A 5808-nucleotide genomic window follows, 5' to 3' on the forward strand; every position below is an offset into this window, starting at 1 on the left:
TGGACTGTTTGACCGTTGAGAAAATGCGGGAAACTTGAAAAAATTCTTTATAGGATTATTTTTGGAAGTAAATAAATGGTTGAAGTATAACGATGAAAGTGGACTGCCTTGTTGAAGAAACTAAATAAATTTATTGAAATGCAATGATATTTTGTCATTTATGCAAGTAAATAGTAGAAAAATTGTTCTGAATTTGAATGCATTGATTTCCCTTCTCTTTGATTACTGAGAAAATGCAGGAAAAAGTAGGATTTAAGTATTCTGTAGTTTTTTTAGTAGAAATAGTAAACTGAACCCCCTTTTTCAGTTAATGATGAAACGAAGTTTGTGGAGGCGGCGAAAAATCGAAATTTAGTGCCCCTTCACCGTTGCATTTTCTCTGATCAGCTGAATCCGGTGCTTGCTTACCGATGTTTGGTTAAAGAAGATGATAAAGAGGCTCCAAGTTTTCTTTTTGAGTCAGTGGAGCCTGGTCCAAGGGCGTCTAGTGTTGTAAGAGCTCTAACTATATGCTTAGTTGTATCCATTTTCATGATTTTGTTTGACATTGGAGTTCGACTGTATTAGGGTCGTTACAGTGTCGTTGGGGCTCAACCAACAATGGAAGTTTGTGGCAAAAGAAAACAAGGTTATGGTTATGGATCATGAGGAAGGTTGCTTGACCGAGCAGGTAGTCGAAGATCCAATGTCGATTCCGAAGAGAATCTCAGAGAGCTGGAAACCCCTACTAATAGATGATCTTCCTGATGCATTCTGCGGTGAATAATAGGCCCTTTGCTGGTTTAATTATCACAAATCTTGATACCATATGTTTTGCAAATGATGGCAATATGTTGATGGTTTGCATCTCTCATCAGCAATCCTTATTCAATATGTTTTGATCTCACTTGTTGTTTCTTGCTTGTAACTTTGATTTGCTATGCTCAAATTAAGGAAAGCGGGCTCATAGTTAGTTAGCTGTTTTCCCTTGTCGGGAATTTAATCGCTTGCTTCTTGTTTAATGACACCTGCAGATTGATGGTTTGCATATGATGACAATATGCTAATGGTTTGCATCTCTCATCAGCAATCCTTATTGAATATGTTTTGATCTCACTTGATGTTTCTTGCTTGTAACTTTGATTTTCTAATGCTCAAATTAAGGAAAGCGGGCTCAAAGTTAGCTGTTTTGCATTGTCAGGAATTTAATCGCTTGCTCCTTGTTTAATGACACCTGCAGATTGATGGTTTGGCATAAAATTTTTGAGTGTGTATTTGTATATCTGAAGAAGGAGACGTGTCGAAAAATGCCAATTGGTTTGAATGATGATTTGTACTAAATTGTGCTCTGTCCATGGAAAGGGAGAGAACAGGCTTACAATTCAGTAATAACGACAAATACCTGAATTTAATATTTAGCAATAATGACAAAAAATGATCATACATTGCAGAGAGCATATGCATGGTTTTTTATGATTTTCATGGAGATTATATGGCCATAGCATGCTATTTGATGTGTATGCCATATGTTTTCCAGAAGATTTTGGCATTATTAATGATCAATGGTTGAATTTAGAAAATCTTGGGATTTGAGTTCTTCAAAATTGACTGGTTGGTTAGTATAGAGTACCTGCATATCCATGCACAAATGAACTATAAGTTCTGCTTTTGGCTAAAAATTATAAAGCTTTCTGGTATTGAACTGTGTGACTTGTCTTTTTCTACAATTGTGCTAAAATTTCAATGACGTGTAGGTGGGTGGTTTGGTTATTTCTCCTACGATACGGTTCGCTATGTGGAGAAGAAAAAACTCCCCTTTTCAAAGGCACCACATGACAGAAACCTCCCAGACATACATCTAGGGCTATACAATGACGTCGTGGTATTTGATCATGTGGAAAACGTATATGTTTACTCCATCAACAATAAACAGTTCAGGATTTTAGTTTATAAATCAACTCTGCAGTAAACGTATACATCCTGGTGGAGTAATATCGACTGTTCCTTTTATCTGCAGAAAGCATATGTAATTCACTGGGTGAGGCTAGACCGACACTCCTCTGTCGAAAAAGCTTATAACGAAGGAGTTAAACACCTCGAGAAGTTGGTGGCTAGACTACAGGGTGATGATCTGTAAGAAACTATTAAGTAGTACTAGTTTCGGTTAAATTTTATGTGTTCTAATTTATTATGACACTCGGATTTCATTCTTAGCCCAAAGCTATCTCCAGGCTCCATAGATTTGCACACACATGGCTTCGGCCCTTCTTTAATGAAGTCAAATATGGAAAGGGAAGAGTATAAGAAGGCTGTACTAAAGGCAAAAGGGCATATTCTAGCAGGGGATATTCTCCGGATTGTATTAAGTCAACGTTTCGAACGGCGAACGTTTGCCGATCCGTTCGAAATATATAGAGCTTTGAGAGTTGTTAATCCAAGTCCTTATATGGCTTACTTGCAAGTTAGTTTCTTGTTCATTAATTCTTTAGTTGTGACTCAACAGTTATGTTTCTTGAATTATAATCTGATATGCCCTTTCAGTCTAGAGGAGGTATTCTAGTTGCTTCAAGTCCTGAAATTCTTACCAGGATAAAAAAGGTATACTATTAAACTTCATGTTTGTCCTTCTCTAAGCTGATGTCATGAAACACTTCAGTTGGCTGTTCTAAGATCTCAAATTTTGTTACTGCCATATATAGAATAAGATTGTAAATAGGCCATTGGCCGGAACAGCGAGGAGAGGAAAAACACTAGCGGAAGATGACATAGCTGAAAAGAAACTGCTGAGTGATGAAAAGGAACGTGCAGAACATCATGCTTGTTGATTTGGCACGAAACGACATGGGAAGGTTTATAGTCTAGTTTTTCATTCCAAAGAAATGAACTTTGTAGTTTCATTTAAAACTTCCATGTTCTTCTGCTTAGGTCTCCAAATATGGTTCTGTAAAGGTGGAGAAGCTGATGACCGTCGAACGATATTCGCATGTGATGCACATAAGCTCCACAGTAAGAATCATACTCTGTAGGGAGTAGGGACATGCACATCATCATTTACCTTCTCGAAACTTAAATGATGCAGGTTACTGGTGAGTTGCAAGATCATCTCACTAGTTGGGACGCCCTCCGTGCTGCACTTCCGTGGGGAAACGTTAGCGGAGCACCAAAGGTTCAATGCTTATCATTTACATGTCTTAAGAAAATCCCTTTTTCTCAAATGTAGAATGAATATTTTGGAGCTTGCCTTAATTCTGAGATTATGGTCCCGCCACCATAAATAGGTGAAGGCCATGGAGCTAATTGACGAGTTAGAGGTGTCGAGACGAGGGCCTTACAGTGGAGGTTTCGGGGGCATTTCGTTCGACGGTGATATGGATATGCATTGGCTCTCAGGACCATGGTTTTAACTACAGGAACCCGTTTATGACACAATGTACTCATACAAAGATGCTGACCGCCACCGCCGAGAATGGGTAGTGTATCTTCAAGCTGGTGCTGGTATAGTGACAGATAGTGATCCCAATGCCGAGCACTGTGAATGCGAAATCAAAGCGGCTAGCTTTGGTCGTTCCATTGACTTGGCTGAATCTGCATTCGTTAATAAATGATGCAGACTTTCCATCCCTATGGCACCTTAAGAAAACAAGCAAATATCTTTTACTTCTCCATATCGTTTGAACAAAGCTAGTTAAATTCATTCATATGAAGCTTGTCCCTGATGGAACAAAGCTTGGCAACAACTTTACTCATGTTAATCGCCTCACTTAGTGATTCAGAAGAATAGGTGAGTCCCATTTCAATATGGAATTCAAGCACCGACTCTGTCGCTTTCCAAACTGTTTCCACTCTAAGCAATGTCTGCAATTGTACTCGTCTCGTCCGACTTTTTCTTGAAGAAGAATGAGATCTATAATCTCGACCATTTGGTCAGAACCATCGAATCTGGATTAAATTGCCATCATTATCCAAAATTGTTAACAAAATCTATAGTAATAAATTATTTCAAAACTTCATATCATAACTCTGATACCATTTTGTTTTAAGAACAGAAAAATAATCAAGGTAATATTAAAATAGAATAAAACACGCTTAAGAGACTATTTAACGTGGTTTAATCTTGTCTATATATATAGATGAGAAAAACACATAATTGACTATAAACACAGAGATCACGAATAATACAAATACATAATATCATATATGTTGGTAGTCTAATATATAAATTCTAAAACTCCATGTACATTAAAAATTCTCTCAAGATTCCTACACAATCATCTTTAGAAATAAATTACAAAAGTTATAAATATCCCTCTATATTGCTACCTCGTTTGAGAAGGCCGCCTAGAAGATTAACAAAAAAGAAAAATTTAGAACGAGATGATACCCTTTATCCTAGAAAAGACAGTAAAAAATGCGTGATAAATTGGCCATTATATCAGAACCTACAAGGAAGAAATTCATGGAAATAAAAGTCTTAAAAAACTAGGAAGTTTCCATTTTATTTTTGGAAATTTATAAACTATCACCTGATTACTTATATAATTTGGTTCCATTGATTTTTCTATAGTGTCTATATGGGCTTCATCAAGGCAACATCAACTTTCAACGCAAAAGCTGCTAACAAAAAGGAAGCAACCTCCAGCCCACCAACAATCTGTAGACAACACCAGTCTTCATCTCAGTAGCAACCAATATACATAAGAAAGTTGTGTCTCTAACTCGGCTACACAAGACTCTTCTACTTGAGAAGTGTTGAAAATCGGTGTCAACTTGCACCGAAAGTTGGGGGGAAAATTATATAATTCCACCGAATGGTGGAATTGTTAAAAGAAGTGTTAATTGTTGAAAAAATGGTAAAGGTACAATCTTACATTTAGTCATTGTATTTTAGGGTATTTTCAAGATTAGTCCTTAATCTTCAACTATAAATTCCCTAACTCATTTTGTTTCAAAATCATCCCAAAATATTCTAGTTCTCTTCCAATACTAGAGAATTTAGAGAGTTTCTTGAGAGTTGTTTTCTTCTTTATATCAAGAGAGAATTATCATTGTTTTCTCCTTGGAAGATCGAGAGAAGTTGTAATTCCTATTTTCTCATAGTGAAATTCTTCTACCATTGCCCGTGGTTTTTACCCTATATTATTTAGGGTTTGTGTCTCTTTTATCTTTATTTTTATTTTCTCAAATTATCAGTTGCGATTTTGCTCTATCCGATAGCCGTCTTCCGTAACAATTGGTATTCGAGCCAGATTAGAGTGTGTAATATCTACTTATTATCTTTGTAGTTGCCACCAAAAGGTGGATCCTCTAACATAAGAAAGTAAGAAGATATTACCCATTCTTTGAAAGTTCTAGAGAACTATTCACGATAGTGAAATAGTGGGAGCTATCCGTAATATAACCTATGGCAACGAAATTTGACATTGAAAAGTTCAATGGGAAAAATTTCTCATTGTGAAAATTGAAGATAAAAGCCATCATGAGGAAAGATGGTTGTCTAGCAGCTATCAATGAAAGGCCGGTAGATTTCACAGATGACAACAAATGGATCAAAATGGACGAGAATGCTATAGCAAACTTTCATCTAGCATTAACAGATGAAGTATTATCAAGCATCGAGGAGAAGAAGACAACTAAGGAGATATAGGATCATCTCACCAAACTGTACGAGGTCACGTCGCTGCACAATAAAATTTTCCTTAAGAGAAAATTGTACACTCTACGTATGTCAGAATCTACTTTAGTGACGGAGCACTTAAATACACTGAACACTTTATTTTCTCAACTTACATCCTTAAGCTGTAAAATAAGAGAACAATAACGTGTTGAACT

General features: G+C 36.5%; 1 pseudogene; it reads left to right on the forward strand.

Annotated features, from left to right (window-relative positions):
- The first annotated feature begins 427 nt into the window (after positions 1-427).
- Positions 428-3850, forward strand: LOC120150475 (annotated as a pseudogene).
- The last annotated feature ends 1958 nt before the right edge of the window (positions 3851-5808 follow it).

The sequence above is a fragment of the Hibiscus syriacus genome, unplaced genomic scaffold, assembly GCF_006381635.1.
Source record: "Hibiscus syriacus cultivar Baekdansim isolate YM2019G1 unplaced genomic scaffold, ASM638163v2 tig00000218_pilon, whole genome shotgun sequence".
NCBI classification, from domain to species: Eukaryota; Viridiplantae; Streptophyta; class Magnoliopsida; order Malvales; family Malvaceae; genus Hibiscus; species Hibiscus syriacus.